The sequence below is a fragment of the Lactuca virosa genome, chromosome 3 (assembly GCF_052849685.1).
Source record: "Lactuca virosa cultivar CGN04683 chromosome 3, Lactuca_virosa_CGN04683_v6, whole genome shotgun sequence".
Taxonomy (NCBI): domain Eukaryota; kingdom Viridiplantae; phylum Streptophyta; class Magnoliopsida; order Asterales; family Asteraceae; genus Lactuca; species Lactuca virosa.
In genome coordinates this window covers 334,177,899-334,195,571 of record NC_136428.1, presented here as the reverse complement: position 1 = coordinate 334,195,571, position 17,673 = coordinate 334,177,899, and the positions used below count along the sequence as shown (strand labels likewise).

General features: G+C 34.4%; 1 long non-coding RNA gene across 1 annotated transcript; it reads right to left on the bottom strand.

Annotated features, from left to right (window-relative positions):
* Positions 1-5,548: 5,548 nt before the first annotated feature.
* LOC145167438 (uncharacterized) lies at positions 5,549-8,695 on the bottom strand. Its single transcript, XR_013741130.1, has 2 exons — positions 8,313-8,695; positions 5,549-7,782 (listed from the first exon to the last, which is right to left on the bottom strand). It is a non-coding gene; the product is annotated as an uncharacterized LOC145167438 (long non-coding RNA).
* Positions 8,696-17,673: the final 8,978 nt, after the last annotated feature.

The following is a 17,673-nucleotide window of genomic DNA, read 5'->3' as shown; positions in this document are numbered from 1 at the left end:
CAAGACTTGCACCTTGTGGTGGTGGAGGTGGTTGGGCTGCTGGTGGTGGTGGTGGAGGTGGTTGGGCTGCTTTTGGTGGTGGTGGAGGAGGTGGTTGGGTTGTTGTTGCTGGTGGTGGAAGTGGTTGGGCTGCTGTTGCTCCACTACCCCTGGATGAACTTGGTCCTGCTTCACTACCCCTTGATGTTGTTGGTGCTGTCAAAAAATTGAAGTGTCAATTACTTATCAAATGATGTATTATGTTCAGATGAACAAAATTTACCTGATGTATTTGTTTGTGTTTAGATGGACACTTTTTCTTTTTATGGCTTGGTTCCTTGCAAATACTACACCTTATCAGGGTTCCCCTTCTTGTCACAGAATGTCTAACTAGGCCACTTAACTCTCTTTGCACTGCACCCCTCTTCCTTTTCACTGATGCTTTGGTCAAGAAGATGTTGAATTGATCACAAGAAGATAGAATCGGCAATCTAAAGTTAAAGGATGTTGTTGGCAGCTTTGACCCCCTGTTAGTATTTTGACCATATCTCGAGAACCGTAACTCCGATTGACGCGATTCAAAATGATCTGAAAAGTAGACGAAATTTCGGACGTCTTAGGAACAACCTGCGATCGCAGGTTGCCTTCATGCGATCGCATGGGGCCCTTTTGCGATCGCAGGTTAGGTCGGAAGTTGTCTTCGAGGTTCTTTTGTGCAAAAATTCATCCGGAAGTGAAAAATGAAAACATGCGATTGCAGGTTGTGTACATGCGATCACAGGTTGGCCAAAAAGTGCCAAAATGGTATCCTGCTTCATTAAAAAGGCCCGAGACACGTTTTCTTCAGAACCTGCGATCGCAGGTATGCCCTTTGCGATCGCAGGTACGTCGTTTTGACAGATAGACATATAAATACAGCCTCATAACCTTCCAGTAACCTAAGTTGGCGATTCTAGAGGTACCAGACGACGAAAATACGATTTTGGAGGCGTTTCTACTCTGATTTCATCAATTTCTGAAGATCTGAAGACTGTGGATCATCTCCTTCAAGTAGATTAGCAAGATTAGTTGTTTGATGTCTCTTTTCATCTGTTTTCATCAGATTTTGGCCATGTCCGGCTAAACCCTAGTTTTCAGTTCTGCAAAGACAATTACTTTTCATGTGATTGATCATTAGATCTGGTTTTTGTTTTGTGTTTCTATCTAGATTCTTCAGTTTTGAGCTTTTTGAATGTTTGATTTTAATTCTTGTTAGTCTGATCACCTAATTAGGGTTTAATCATTCCTGTTAATCAGACAATAGAATACGTAATTGTTCTTGTCAACTGGTAAAAGTAACAAGTAATAAATCGGTTCCGTGTTTGGGATTTGACTTTATTATAAACTGAAAAATCATATCTTTACGCTTCCGAGCTTGTGAGAAGTATTGGGTATTGCTGGGAATTTACAAAGAACTTAATGCAACTTTTCTGATCTTAATTAAGAGCTTGTTTGATTAGACAGTAAAAAGTTAGGGTTAATTGAAGAGTTTGTTTTGGTTAACTAAATAAGGTAAAAGAGAAATTACTAGAGCTTGTTAGTTTTTCTCAGTACCAGCTTAGATAGAACGCATCTCAAATAATCAGATTTGGATCAGTTGCAAGATTAGGAAAGTCACAGCAGAGCTGAAACCATTTTTATTATTGATTTTCGTTTACTTTATTATCACTGCATTTCTAGTTATTAGTTTTAATCAAAAACCCCCCTTTTATATTTTTGTTTTGACTAGATGTGCCTGATGCAAAAAGGCATTGACTTTTAGGCCGTGTCCCTGAGGATTCGACCCTGCTTCCCTGTGTTATATTTTTAGTGCAACAAGCAGTGATAATTTACTTGTTTAATACGCGCACGACAGCGTGTCAACAGGGTACTTGGGTTTTCCGGGTTCGGTTTTAAACCCAAACCTTAATCAAATCCTTAGCTAACCTCAAGTCTTGTTATATAAACAGGGTCATGAAAAAATGTATATATAGACTAATTCGTACAAGTTTAAATTAAATTTTGAAAACCAGATGTCAATGATAAACTTGAACCCGCACACTTTAATGAATTAAATTTTGTACCCAACTAGAATAGATAATATCAATATATGTTGCATATGTTATTTATTTAAATAATTTTTTTATATAAAACATAAAATGGAAACCATGGTAGAATATGAAACAATATGAAAAGTTCAAATAAAAAAAGATGTAAATTATCATTTGAAATGGACCACCATTCTTTCCAAGATACAATGCTTATAAGTTAAAATTAAGAAAATAAGAAAGAAAAAAAGTTCTTTCGAAATACAATGCTTATAAGTTAAAATTAAGAAGAAAAAAAAAAGCTCTAGCAAGAGTCGAACTTGGGATAAAGGGTTTGGAAAACATGCACACCTTACCACTTGATCTATAACTACTTTGATTTTAGTCTTTTGTAGTTTATTTAATATGTGAATACCTGCAGAATTAAAACGGAATTTTCCTAAAAAAATTACACCACTGAAAAAATTTTGAGGGGCATCTCGGGCAACCCCGGGATCCCCTTGGATCCGCCCCTGGGAAGCTCCCTACAAGTTGGATATGCTCATATGCATCTCAATTTTGACATTTTAAAACATTACTTTTGACCATTCATACATGCCGAATATAAGTAAACCAATTTTGACCATTGCTTCTTCTTAATGAATCAACATAACCAAATAGATTACGAAGAAAATCAACACAATCAGTAAACCAATTTTGAACATTCTGAACCAGTTTTAACATTCTTCTTTGACCCACCGGAACAATACTTCTTCAAAACACACCTTCCCGTCGGAAATTTCAATCAACATAATATCACCAAGCTTCCTATAAACAAACCAATCCCATAATCCAGTCGATTTTTCAGATCAAACACTTGACAAAAAACATTATTGTGTTCTTGAGGTTCTTTTAGCAACATATCTTACGAACCACATAAATGAGTAATTTTGAGATAACGCCAAGATTAGAGTCTAACAACATCAATTAGAATTCACCAATATACAACCCAACTCATCAACCAGTCAACAAAATCAATCATCGCCATACCCAAACGATTTGCCAAAATTGTGAATGAGCTCATCTAATTTGCAAAATTCATCCACAAATAGCAAAGCGTTCCATACCCATAACCTTTTTCATATCAAAATCAATTATTATCCAAAACATCATTATCAATCTCCTCAATAACTCGAGCGTAGTATTCTTCAATCAATTGATTATTAATATCCAAATAATTTTTAGTAAGGAAAATAGGGTTTGTAGTGGAGATCTGGATACCAACTTGGATCGTGTGAACACTTTTCGAACTGATATTTCTACCCTATGCCTTGGGTTACAAGAAATTCAGCCTAGGATAATCCAAGATGACACTTACGATTCTAGGCACAGAAAAAGTAATCCAAATTGCTAGAAAGATTCTGTGAGTGTTTGAAGAAAAACAAGAGCTAAATTCCGTGTGTCTCTTCTAAAAGGAAGAGTCGTTTATATATAATAAACGAGATGAGGTTTTTATTAGGGTTGTGTCGTCATCAGTTGCTTTGCAAGCAAGTCAGGGTAATCCGGATTTTAATGAGGATTTAGGGTTTCCAAAACTGATGAATTTCGTCAGTTTTACCATAATCACCCTCAAGAATACGTTTTTCCCACTATGTTCCCCTAGGTATTTTTCGAAGAGTTTTTTCCCCTTGGACCCCGCTAGGGGCCCTGCCCCCAAACCCCCGACATGTCGTTGAATCGGCTGCTAATTCGATCTTATACATGCGTGCACTCCGCACAAATCTCGTACATATATTAGAGTACAAATTATGAAGCCCCTTAGCTCACATGTTAGTTTCAGTTACATAAGGTGACATGGTGACACTAAAATCACCAACATTTTCCAGAACAAACATAATGTTCGATTGTCATTAGAAATAAACAAACTCAGATTCAGCAGAAGAAGATCAAGAATGAGTTTGAATATTCGATTAAGAGTGTAAATCAAGAAAGGGTAAATAACAAAAGACGCTAAGTTTACACTAAAATTCTAATTTAACATTGTGTTTTTTTTGTCTCAAATTTGACATTGTGTTTTCCAATTTTTTTATAATTTTGACCACTTGGCCGGTCAACCCAGTTACCTGCTGACGTGACATGATGACGTGTTAGTTTCGATGATATGACATGCTGACGTGTCAAATTGGATTTTTTTTAAACCGTATAAATACATTTTTTTCGTTTAAAACCCATATTTTTGTATAAAAAATATATTTATACGGTTTCAAATGAAAATTGGTCAAAAATGAACAAAATTGGAAAAATAATGTTCGATTTAGAACAAAAAAATAGAGTGCCAAAATTGAAAGAAAAAAAAAAACTTAGTGTCAAAATTAAAAAAAAAAACTTAGTGTCTTTTGTGGGGAAAAAATCAATTTTTACACGTCAGCATGCCACGTCATCATGTACGTTAACAGGTAATCAGGTAGGTAATCAGAAAACACAGTGTCAAATTTGAAAAAAAAATACAGTGTTAAATTAGAATTTTGTTATAAATTTAACGTCTTTTGTGCTATTTAGCCTTTGAGAAAAGACAGTGAAACATACGATGTGAATCAATATCTCGTACAAAACTAGAACAATCAGATAACGGATCTAATTGATTTACGACTTGAATTTTGAAAATGGGCAGTAAATAATATTGGATCTACTGATTGGGTCATGGGCTTAACAAATGAATGGATCAAAATTTGAGCAATATCAATAAAAAATTAGGATTTGGGATTGAATATATAGATACAGTAACATGGACATAAGAGCATGATTCCATGAGATTTTGAGTGATTTTGAGACTCTTACTAAAAGATGGTCGAATTATGTAGAATTGTCGAATCATGGCCGTTCAATGAAATAAATGTTTGAATCTTTATGGTTTGGCTATGGTACCACATGGTAAGTTGAATGTGTGATTTGGCATGCATAATAATAAGAACGACACAATTGACACGACGTTTTTGGTATTAAAAGATACAATCGATATAGTGAAGAGATACAAATATCATGATCAAGATCTAAATCTAAATAAATAATTCAACTCACAACTCTCAATGATTACATCTCTCATTCACATCCTAAATTTAATATGTCAATATCTGTCTATAATCTAAGTCAATAAAGAATATTAACTCATCCATTAAGGAATCTTTTGAGTCTACTCTTGTTATCTTCCATGTAGAATTTTGGTCGATTATGGAACACTAGGGATATTTTTGGTGTGTCAAAGTTTGAATCATGGACCCTACGTAGCTTCCATTCCTCAACCGTTAGCTCCCATCACCAGAGCTTTGATTGTTTTTGTCCATCAAAATATTTTAATTTAATCAATTGTAGGTTGAGGTTTTACACTATCATTGTTTAACCTCACAAAAATCCTTAAAGAATACGTTATCATTGTTTTTTTCTATCAAATATTAACCAATTATATACATGTGTAGTAGCCCCTCATAAACCAGATTTAAGTGGATAAATCAAAAACACAAATGAAATAATCACCTCCCAAAAAAATTGTGTAATTGTCTTTATGACAAAATTACAGAAAAGTACCTAAGTCAGATATAACTACATAAATAATCCCTATTTAATGCAAAGTTACAGAAATAATCCCTATCTAATACCGAAATTACAGAAATGGTCCATGTGTAATAGTGAGATTATAGAATGATCATTGTGTACAACAACATACTCTCTGTGTAATAGTGAAATTATAGAAACGGTCCTCGTGTAGTTTGTTTGAGACAACATTACAAATGATGTCGAAAATATAGGATTAATAAACCCGCTGCAACACGCGCACCATCCACGCTAGTTATGAAGAAAAGACTAGCTGATGGGGGCAATTACACATTGAGAGTTGTGGTCCACGTGGATTTTATGCTAATAATAAACAAAGCATATACTCATTTATATATGTTGGGTGGGTTAAGGGATTTAAGGAACAAGTTGATTAATAATTTACAAAGAGATATTGGTATACGATGCTTTGTAGTCTATCAGAAGAGATTTTCTCCATCCACATAAGTCTGTGACAGTGTGATATTATCAGAAGAGATTTTCTCCATCCACATAAGTCTGTGACAGTGTGATATTATTATTAATTTGCAGCTTTTTAATGTTGACGAAAAGCATGATCAGCTCAACTAACATACTTAACCAATCAGGAGTGGTTGACTTGAAGAAATCGCGACAACAAAGATAGTAGCATCCTGTAGTCGGCTCAAATTCAGATAAATCTCCGTCAATAACTTCTTCCTCTTTCTTGTAACTTTTGTAGTATTCTAGCTTTAATTCACCATCATCTGTGAGGTTCACCTTAGGATCATGGTATTCTTTGATCCATTTCATATGTCCCAAATCTGCTTCCTCAAGCTTTGCTAACGGCACCGATTTGAAAAAGCCTTGAACTTCAAACAAGTTTTCACAACCTAGATATTCAAATTTCTGCAATCTAAACCGATCCGATTCGAATGTTATTTTCTCCAGTGAAGAACACCAAGATGTATACAACTCTTCTAGCATACTTGGGAGACATAAGAGGAATTTTAGATGTGGAGAATCATTCAACTCGAGTACCCGAAGCATTTTATGATTAGTGTAATTGGTCAGGAGCATTAACGAATTACTTCTAAAATTCACATGATTGTAAAAGGATGGCGGTTGTTTACTTAAAAATGATGAATCATCAAGGTTGGAGTCATTGAGAAACAAGTTTTGTACTTGGTGAAATTGTAAAAGTAATCCTTTACCACATAATCTATTAATGAGGATCTTGATTCCAGCCTTTGCATGCCAGTCATGCTCCAATATCTTTAACCACATAATCCTCATATTCACCAACATAGAAAAAAGCAATATGCAAAAACAACTCTTTGTTATTGGCATGTGGTAATGAGTCAAAGCTCTTTTGTAGTATACCTTGAATTTTACAATCAAGATCTCCTTTCAACAAATTAAATGTATTTCTCCAATCTTCTATCATGTTATCTTTTTCCCACACATCAACAAATAGAGAAGAACCTAGTACTGTAAGGGCTAGTGGGCTTCCACCACAATACTGTGCTAACTGAACTGCAAGCTCCTTGAAATCTTCCATAGTTGTCTTGGATCCAAATGCATGGCGACTTAAAAGCTCTAATGATTCATGATCATTCAACAATTCAAGTTCATGCATCCTACAGATCCAAGATATGGACCCAAACCATGAACGTATATCTAAATGCCTCGTTGTTATTATGATCTTGGTTTTTGTGTATGAAAAGCGATTGTTCTAAGTAAAGCACTTAATTCATCATGTTCATCAATGCATCAAGAATAATAAGCACACTTTTCACTTGTAATGCCTCCTCAACACTCCTCATACCTTCAAATACACTAGATATACTCGCATTCTTTCTCCCTAAAATGTCTTTGAGAAGTTGTTTTTGTAGCCCAAGCAAATCATCAGATTGTTTGTAGTGCTTTCCAATCTCTTCAAGGTAACTGCTACTTCCAAATTTTTGCTTGTTTGAGCTGTAAATGAATTGGGCCAGTGTCAATCTTTCCAATACCTCCCATGCCACAAATTGTTAGAACATTATCACCAAATTGCTCATTTTCCAACCAAGAGTTGATAAATCTAGCTCGAGAATGCATTCCTATTAGACGAGCTGGAGTACAAACTAGCTTCATATCTTGTTTACATTTAACTGTATCAACAATTTTTGCGATAAAGTCTACTTCAGACCTGTGAGAAAAGAATAAAGAAAATGAGCACAAGGGGGAGAATGGCATAATATCTATATATAAGTGACAGAAAAGATATTTCTCAGATCAAATGAAAATTTCAATCATACAAACTGTTGAAAGTTAATCTAGACTAAAGTTTACTTAGAATTTATTAGGGTTAATTTGGCAATTATAGTTGGCAGCAGTTAACTGTAAAATGTTGTTACAAGTGATAAATAAAAATTCTGTTTTGTTACACAAGAAACTTTCCTGTTCTATCTTGTCTTCAATGTAATTTCTCCAACACCAACACAACCACACACATGTAAGCATGTAATTACCTGGTTCTGCTCTTTGCAGTTTGCATACATTCAAAGCAATATAAGCAAAAGAAGAGACATGATGCTTGCATACATGAATCTGATCATCAGTTAGGCACAAATTACGATTCCTTATCAAATTTAAGGCCCACAACTATTAACAAATCAGTATTGGATATTGCGTTATTTCTAAAGGATTAAACTTTAAGCATGAATAGAGAAACCATACCTAGAAGCAATCATTCCGGTCAAATCAGCAACCTCTGTAAGGGCTGCCTTCCATCGATTGACTGTCCATTTTGACCCTTTGTCAACTTCTATCTCAAAATTTCGTCTGTGGTTCCTGACATGGATTGACATGGTAAAAAATCGGTAAAACGAAATGATTAAAGCTCCGCCTCTGCTCAAGGATCAGCAGAAGCTCGTCAAGGCAACATCTGGAATTCGGATATCTCTCCGACAATACAATTATAGAAGCCTTGTGTGATTGCTCTCTCGATTTCCGGCGTCAGTTCTTGACCTCTTTCGATATTATCGTTATCCCTAAAAGTGCGAAGTCGTGCTTTCAGAGGTGTTTGGCGTAGTTTTAAATGGCATCTTTCCTCTGACTTTTCCAACTTTTACTTTTTACCTTTCAAAAGCTAAACTAAGCCAAACACCCGAACATGTTTATAAATTAAAGGGGTTGTTGGGATTCTTTTTTAAACCCAAAATTCTTTTTATAAAATTTCTTTTCTTAAAAGTTTTTTTAGAAAAATAAAAATTAAAAGTTGTTTTTTAAAATATTTGGATGATATTTTTTTATTTTTGAATCTTTTTACCTTTTAAAAGGTCAAAAGTCACAAAAATATACAATTTCATGACTTTTGAAAAACTTTTTTTTTCTTCTTTGACAAAAAGTTATTTTGAAAAGTTCTTTTTTAATTCTCAATTCTCAAACATATTTTTTTTATTGAAATCAAATATAGTTCATTATATATCGATGGAATTCAAACAGACAACAAGCTGCGCTGCTAGCCATTTCTGAATGGCAAAACTAATTTTTTTGAAAAAAAAAAACATCTTTAAAATTTTTTAACTTTTTAAAAAAGCTAAAAGTCAAAAAGTGATTTTAAAAGCAATCCGAAACACCCTCTAACTTATAGCTTATTACTAGTTTTTTTTTCTTTTTTTTTTTGTACCGACAAATACAAATATATAATCTACTCCTAAACTAACACCGAATTTCACCTATGTCCACCACGAGACTTGAACCCTATACTAAGGTTTACTTAGAATTTATTAGAGTTAATTTGGCAATTATAGTTGACAGCAGTTAAATTATCAACCGTCAAATGAAAGGTTGCAATGATTTGTGAAGGGGTATCTTCTTAAGAGGCACATTAGTTATCGGTTGTGATGGTTCGCTTCATAGGCTATATATGTATGTAATATGATGTAAAATGTTGTTGTTACAAGTGATTAATACTATGTTTTGTTACATAAGAACCACGGTTATAAAATTAATTAAATTTTCATATTAAAAAGTCAAAATTTTTAACCAATTATTTTAAATAAATTATTATTTAAGAGATATTTTTTTAGTTATATAAAATTATAATCATTGATTTAAATAAATACGTGAAGTTATATCGCCTTATAATATATATTAATTTTATTTTATTTTTTAATCTAATATTATTAATTTAATATAATTAGAGTGAAAAATTTTAAAATTTAAAACGGAGAATCAATTATTAATTTAATGTAAAATGTAATTAGAGTGGAAAATTTAAAATTTGAAATTTGAAATTGATAATTAATAGGTTGACAAGTGGCATTATAGGTGACATGTAATATTAATGAAGAGTTCTAATAGTACGACCAGGAAGTTTTTGATCCAAGCAAAGTACTTCTACAGATAATATATAAACCACATCACGTCTTCATTGTAATAAACATTCGAAAAGATTATATTGAAATTTAATTTATATAAAGAATGTATTAAGTTTGCCTTGGAAGTGTTCAAATTGGACAAAGAAGCCTTTCAGCCAAGAGAACCCTCGAACCGAGAACCCAAGTCCTCGGACCGGAGACCCTATACAAAGGAGGGGGATTTCGGTTACCCTTGGACCGAGAACCCTCCTGATTTCGGTGAGGATCTCGGCTGGGAATTTAGGGGCCCGAGGTTTGACTTGGGATGTGCCACACCAACTTTTCTTCCCTTTACCCATCAAAAATCTATACTATACATACCATTATACATCAAACTTCCATACAAGACACACAAGTAACCACCAAAAATCCATGCTATACATGTAATTGTCCATCAAACATCCATACAAGGCACTTGAACTACCAACATATAAAAATAAAAGGCATCACCCCTCCTTCCTTTTAAACTCGGCCGAGAGTGGGTTTATCCCACTCTTTCCATCTTATTTTCACTAAAACTCTCTCATACTCACAAGTTCAAGTTCAATTCCTTTCAATAATCACCATTTCAAGGTCGTTTCTAGGGTATTTGGTAAGCATATTCGACATCCACTAGTAGTTTGACACATTTTTTGTGTAAATTTCAACATGTTTACACATATTTTTCATTTGTGAAATCCTTAGAAGAATCATCCTACAAGAAGCTCTTCAACTTTCCACACAAGAAGCTATGCTCGAAAACTCTCATCTCTTTCCTTCAAACCACACACGAAATTTACTAAGGTGAGTTCATACCCCTTCATTTTAGAGTTTTTCCAACTTTTAGGGCGGGGGGGAATACAAGTAAACAAATCCTATTTGGATGATCTAAAGGCTTTGCAAACTAAAAATACAAGTTATGTCACTAAAACATATCTAAGCTTAAAAATCAGCTTTTTATAGAAAAGTTGTGGTCTGTTCATGGACTGTTTTACCCTGCTTAAAATTCATATCTTTCAAAACTGCTCAATATGAAAATATTTTAGGTCTATATCTTTTTAAGGACTACTCGCACACATTCATACGATTATTATACAATTTATGGTGATTTTTACAAAACTGCCTATCATTTCAAAACATTTTCGGACCATTCTGTAAAAATGAACGATTTCACTCTGGTTAGGAACCACTAAAGGTCAGGGAAAAATATTATGAACAAAGTAGACTCATTTCCTAAGCTCTGAGAGTTTACGGATCCAAATTTCGACTTACGATGATTTTTCTATAATTTTTCTAAAAACATAGACAAAAAAGTCAAAAACTAGAAATTGTCTTTATCATACTAAATGTTTTTATACTTGTGTTTAGATGTAAGTTTATATGTTATAATCTTTTAAAACATCTAGACATGATAACTTACATGTATTTATATATTTGATTATATAAATGGACTTGACAAAACATACAAGACAAACTATAAATGGTATAGTTTGGGAGTCACAAAACCACACTTTCATTTCAGAAGAACCATATAATTATTCAATGGTATAATTATTTCATTTTACAAGAAAAATGAGGCATAGTTCACGTAAATCTATTGATGCTCTTGTGATACATTCTCTTCACCGTACCTACCTAGCGTACACTTTAAGCCTTGCATTATAACCAGAGTCTCCTGGAGGGAGAGCGAGATAGTTATGTATAGATCTATACGGGATTGACAACCCCACACCTCAGATGTTCGCTACAGCTAGACCAGCAAGTCTAGGGTGACAAATGTCTACCAATTCTAACGCTTGAAGAACGTCGTTCAGGCATATCAGTCATATTAAGCATGGTTATAATAACTCACATAGGGATTAATAATACTACCCGGTTTACGGGAAGCTTACACTTCATCAGTTTTATAAAAAGATAAAACTACATACTATCTTTCAGTACAACATTACTTATATTTCTGGTCTTAGGGTTTAAGACTACAGTTCATATATAAGAAAATATTGGATTTTCTGGAAACATACATTATCATTTTACAAGGAAAAGATACAAAGAAAATACATACATTTTTAGTCTTGGATATAATAGTTACAGCTCATTTTTAAAGAAAATATTGGATTTTATGGAAGTATACAAAACCATTTTACGCAAAACAGTTACAAACTCTTTTCATACAAAATGCTTATGAGCTCACCAACTTAATTGTTGACATTTTTCAAAATCACTTGTATTCTCAGGAAATCAGTAAACAGATATTCAAACCATTTTGAGGGTCGGCGTCGCTGTTTCATACTTTCTACTTTTCAGTTATTTGTATTCAATTTTCGAGCAAACAAAGTTTTGTAAACAATGTAATATTTGAAATCTCAATGTATGAATGTTTGTGTTGCTATGTTTCATTTATATTCAATTGTTATGATACTGTACATGAAGTCATCCGCCCCCGGACATTTATGTCGTTCCGGTTCGGGGGTGTGACAAGCGATGGGGTTAAACAATAAGTTATAAGCTCTTTCTTTTTCCCTATCCAAACACCCTCTAAAGCTAGATAGAGATGATCTTTAAATGTATTACGAGTATCTTCGCCTCTAACTTCTAAGATAAGGAGTTGTTTGGGAGTGTTTTTTAAACTCTAAACAGTATTTTTAGATAAAAGTGTTTATTGGTTTATAGTGGTAGTAAAATGAGTTTTTTTAAAAAGTGTTTGGATTGGTTTTTATGGTGAAAAAGTCAATAAGTTAAAAAGTGTTTGGCTTATAAAGTGTTTTTTGAAATTATTTTGGTTAAAAAGCTGAAAGCAGTTTCAAAAAGTCAGGTTTTACATGCTTTTTAAAAAGTGATTTTTGAAGCTTATGAAAAAACTATTCTGAAAAGTATTTTTGAGTTTGTCAAACATTTTTTTTGACTTATTAGCTTTTCAAAAAGCCAATAATCAAATAAGCTGTTTTGAAAAGCAATCTGAAACACCCCCTAAAGCTTAACAAAACGTCAAAGCAGCTGGTACTATTTATCAGAGAAGCAGACGCCATAAAATTAGCATACAAGAGATTGCGAAAAGAAGGAATATCAAGGTATCGAAAGGGAAAATAATTATCTTTTCGTCTTGAAATTGGGCAAAAAAAAATTAATAGTAAATTGTTAAATGTGTTCATATATCACATGTGACAATGGTAATATGTGAATAACAAGTTAAATTGTCAAATAAGTACAAAAAAGTTGCTTAAATGTGAACATTTTTTTAACAAGTTAAATGGTCAAATAAGTACAAAAAAAAAGTTCTTGAAATGTGAAAAAAAAAATGTACAAATTTCTTAAGACTTTTTATAATTTTTTATGATATTTTTTTCCTATATTTTTTCTAATACAATGTTTTAAACTTTAATTATATATTTTTTTTAACTATTTTTATACTTTTATATAATTTTTATACAAGTGCTTTTTAAACCAGATATTTTCCAAATGTTTTAAAATTTTCTTACGAGTTTTAATTTTCTTTTTTATATTTTCATACAATTTTTTTTTATAAATTTCATATAACATTTTCTAAACTTTATTTTACAACATTTTCAAAGCGTTTCCTAGATTTTGTATGACAATTTAATAACTTTATAAAACATTTTAAAATACTTTCATGAAAAAACATCATAAATGGTCCCTGTGGTTTTCCCATATCTGAAGTTTAGTCCCCGTGGTTTAGAAACATCATAGATGGTCCCTGTCAGTGTTGCAAAACTCGGCCTACTCGGCCGAGTACTCGGCCGACTACTCGGAATCGGCCCTCCACCGAGGCGAGTATGTTAGGTAAAATATGAAAGGTTGAAAACATGTGGCTATGCATGTGAAATAAAAGAATCAAATTCAAACTGAAAGTTGGAAAATAAGTGGTGCATTCAACATGTTCAAACTTGAAATTGGTAGACTTTAAATTGGTTACAACTCTTTCTGTTTTCACATGGCAAACATTCACCTATATATATGCATGTATGTTTTGCATATTTGGTGTGCAAAAAACTTGAGAGAACATCAAGTGTAGAGTGTCAAGCCAATTGTAATCTTGTGAGTTTTAATAAAATTCTCTAGTTGCAGCCCGTGGACGTAGGATTTGCACCGAATCCGAACCACGTAAAATCCTTGTGTTCTTCTTGCTTTATTTTCGTGAGTTTGTGTGTGTGTGATAGTGTGTTTCCGCTGCGTGTACCCGGTCCGGTTCCTAACAACTGGTATCAGAGCCAGATTAGCGAGGTTTGGAGGGTACAATCATTTTTTTTATCACGCACGAGTGTACCTGATTTGTATCTTGTTTGTCGTAATGGCTGAAGACAAGGTTGTAATCGAAAAGTTCAACGGTTCTGATTTTAGCTGGTGGAAAATGCAATTAGAAGCATTGCTATGTCAGAAAGACTTGGACATGGTACTCGGAGACAAACCGGAGAAAATGGAAAAAGCTTTTGAAGATGCGTGGAACTCAAAGGACAAGAAAGCCAAGGCGGTTATTACATTGTCGTTGACGAAGAGCGTTGCTTTCAACATCATGAATGAAACCACGGCGCGTGGTATGATGGAGGCTCTGTCAAATATGTATGAGAAACCATCGGCGGCTAACAAGGTGTTCTTGATGAAGGAGTTGTTCACTACAAGGATGAATGAGGAAGGCTCAGTTACGGTTCACATTAACAATCTAAATTCAATTCTGTCCAGATTATCATCTGTGGGAATTAAATTTGATAACGAGACTCAAGCATCACTGCTACTAGCTTCTCTACCTGATAGCTGGTCCGGAACAGTTACTGTTGTTACGAGTTCCGTGGGGACCAGTGGTATGACTTTTGAAAGGGTTAGAGATTTGGTTCTTGGCGAAGATATCAGACGCAAGAATCAAGGTGGATCTTCTTCTTCTGATTTATTAAATGTCGGAAGAGGTAGAGGGAATAGCAGGAGCAATGGGAGTCGGGGAAAAAGTTCTTCTAGAACTTTGAAGAATGTGAAATGCTGGAACTGCCAAGAGGTGGGACATGTTAAGAGTCAATGTCCAAAGAAAGAATTAAACATTGCTGGTGCTGAGAGTGTGTCTGAGGATGATGCACTGATACTCAATATGGAAAGTTCTGTGGACACTTGGGTCATAGATTCAGGGGCTTCGTTTCACGCCATGGACAACGGGGAAACGATGGTGAATCTAAAAAAAGGAGATTTTGGAAAGGTACGGTTAGCAAATGACGAGATGCTTCAAGTAACGGGCATGGGAGATATTGATCTAGTTACTTCATTGGGAACTACATGGAGCCTGAAGAATGTCAGGGTTATTCCGGAGCTGAAGAAAAAATTGATTTCTGTTGGTCAGCTGGATAAACAAGGACTGGAAGTAAGGTTTGGTGGTGGTAAATGGATGGTGGTCAATGGTAATTCGGTGATTGCTCAAGGTATGAAGCGTGGGTCATTGTATATGGTTGAGGTACCTGCTGAGGGAAGTATGACCATCCCGATTAAGCAAAACAAAATCTGGTTCGCTAAATCTACTGCTAAGAGAGTTTATTTTGCAAACATGAATTCTGGAGCCAAGGGGATGTTAGCTGAACGAGTCGGAAATTCTAAACCATTCAAGGGATTCTATGACAGTGGGAGCACGGGGTGTGTTCCGGGTACAGTTACAAAGAGCCGTTGGGTTTTGAAGACTAAGACTGGAAAATTCTCTCTTGTTGGAAGTTTGCAAAGTTTGGAGAGTGTTAGTGGTCCTCGGTGTATCTCTGGATCTGGTGGAGTGTCCAAACCGGTTGAGACAGAGGATGAGTCGGTGGTGGGATTAGCCACGACTGAGTTGGAGCTAGTGGGAGCTTCAACTGGCCCTTCTAGTACTTGAAGATGAGGGGCGGCTGCAATTAGAGAAATGAGACTAAGTTTAGCTTGTTCTTAGGAACTGGAGGCTTGGAAGACTTGGTTGTTTTAAGATTACTGGAGTTGGATGACAGAGACGGACCATGTTGTTCAAACTTTCAAGTGGGAGATTGTTAGGTAAAATATGAAATGTTGAAAACATGTGGCTATGCATGTGAAATAAAAGAATCAAATTCAAACTGAAAGTTGGAAAATAAGTGGTGCATTCAACATGTTCAAACTTGAAATTGGTAGACTTTAAATTGGTTACAACTCTTTCTGTTTTCACATGGCAAACATTCACCTATATATATGCATGTATGTTTTGCATATTTGGTGTGCAAAAAACTTGAGAGAACATCAAGTGTAGAGTGTCAAGCTAATTGTAATCTTGTGAGTTTTAATAAAATTCTCTAGTTGCAGCCCGTGGACGTAGGATTTGCACCGAATCCGAACCACGTAAAATCCTTGTGTTCTTCTTGCTTTATTTTCGTGAGTTTGTGTGTGTGTGATAGTGTGTTTCCGCTGCGTGTACCCGGTCCGGTTCCTAACAGAGTAATGTGAACTCGGCAAAAAAATTCGGATTAAGTCAAACTTGGTCAAAAATCTGTCAAAATCGGTCAAAAATCGGTCAACATCTCTCTAACTCGGGCCTACTCGGTATTACTCGGGCCTACTCGGTTAAACTCGGCCAACTCGGTCAAATGGTCAAAATTGTCATAAAAAGAGAAAAAAATCAAGAATTTCAAGATTAATATGTATAATCACTTAATGATTTATTATTTAAACACACACATGTGATTATTACTATATATATATATATATATATATATATATATATATATATATATATATATATATATATATATATCTTAAATTTTCAGTAATTATTTATGAAGTGAGACATTTGTGTGTATTTCATTTTTTATGTAGTCACATGTATCTAATTTTGTTATATATTTCAATCAAATTATGATTTTAACTTATGATTTTGACATATATCATTTTCCTAAAAATATTTCTACATGAATTATCGAATCCGAGTACTCCCCGAGTACTCCTGAGTACTTGCTACTCCCCAGTCGGCCGAGCAGGTACCGAGTAGCGAGTTCTACAACCTTGGTCCCTGTACTTTCAAAACTTTTGACGATTGGTCCTTATTTCTAACTCCGTTAAGTTCTGTCCGTTAACTGAAGGGCATTTTCGTCATTTCACTGCTAGAGGGACCATTTTTGATGATTTCTCTTTTTTTTAAAGAAAATGAAAAAAAAAATATGCAAAGGTGGTCTCTCTCTCCACCAACCATTTCATCTTTTCCGGTGAACTCACCCACATCTACACCCAAATCTTGATTTACAAATAAAAAACTGATCTGGTGTAAATCAATAGAGCCTATATTTACAAAAAAAAAAACCAAATAAATAAAAGACTGCATATATGTTCCATCTTCAAAATCGTGTTCATCCACAACCAATATCTATACAAACCTTCATCCCCACCCAAACACCGTCCCACGAGAGAGATGGGAGGTTTTAAGAGGGTGGTTGCCCCTCTCTTGTCAATACACAATCCAATATCAGATCATGTAGAGTCGATGATTTTATCCCCTATTATTCGCTAATAATCAATAGTCCATGAGGAATGAACTTAGAAACAAAAGATTAACTGCCATTTCTTTATTAAATTGTAGATGGATGTCTGGATAATGATGTTCGTGTTGCTTTTTGGTACTTGTTTCTTGAGGCGGTGATGATACTGTTCTGGATCCAACTTTTCCGAGCTTGAGTTTCGGCGTTGGGTGAAACTCGGCCCGTAACTTGGCGGGGCAA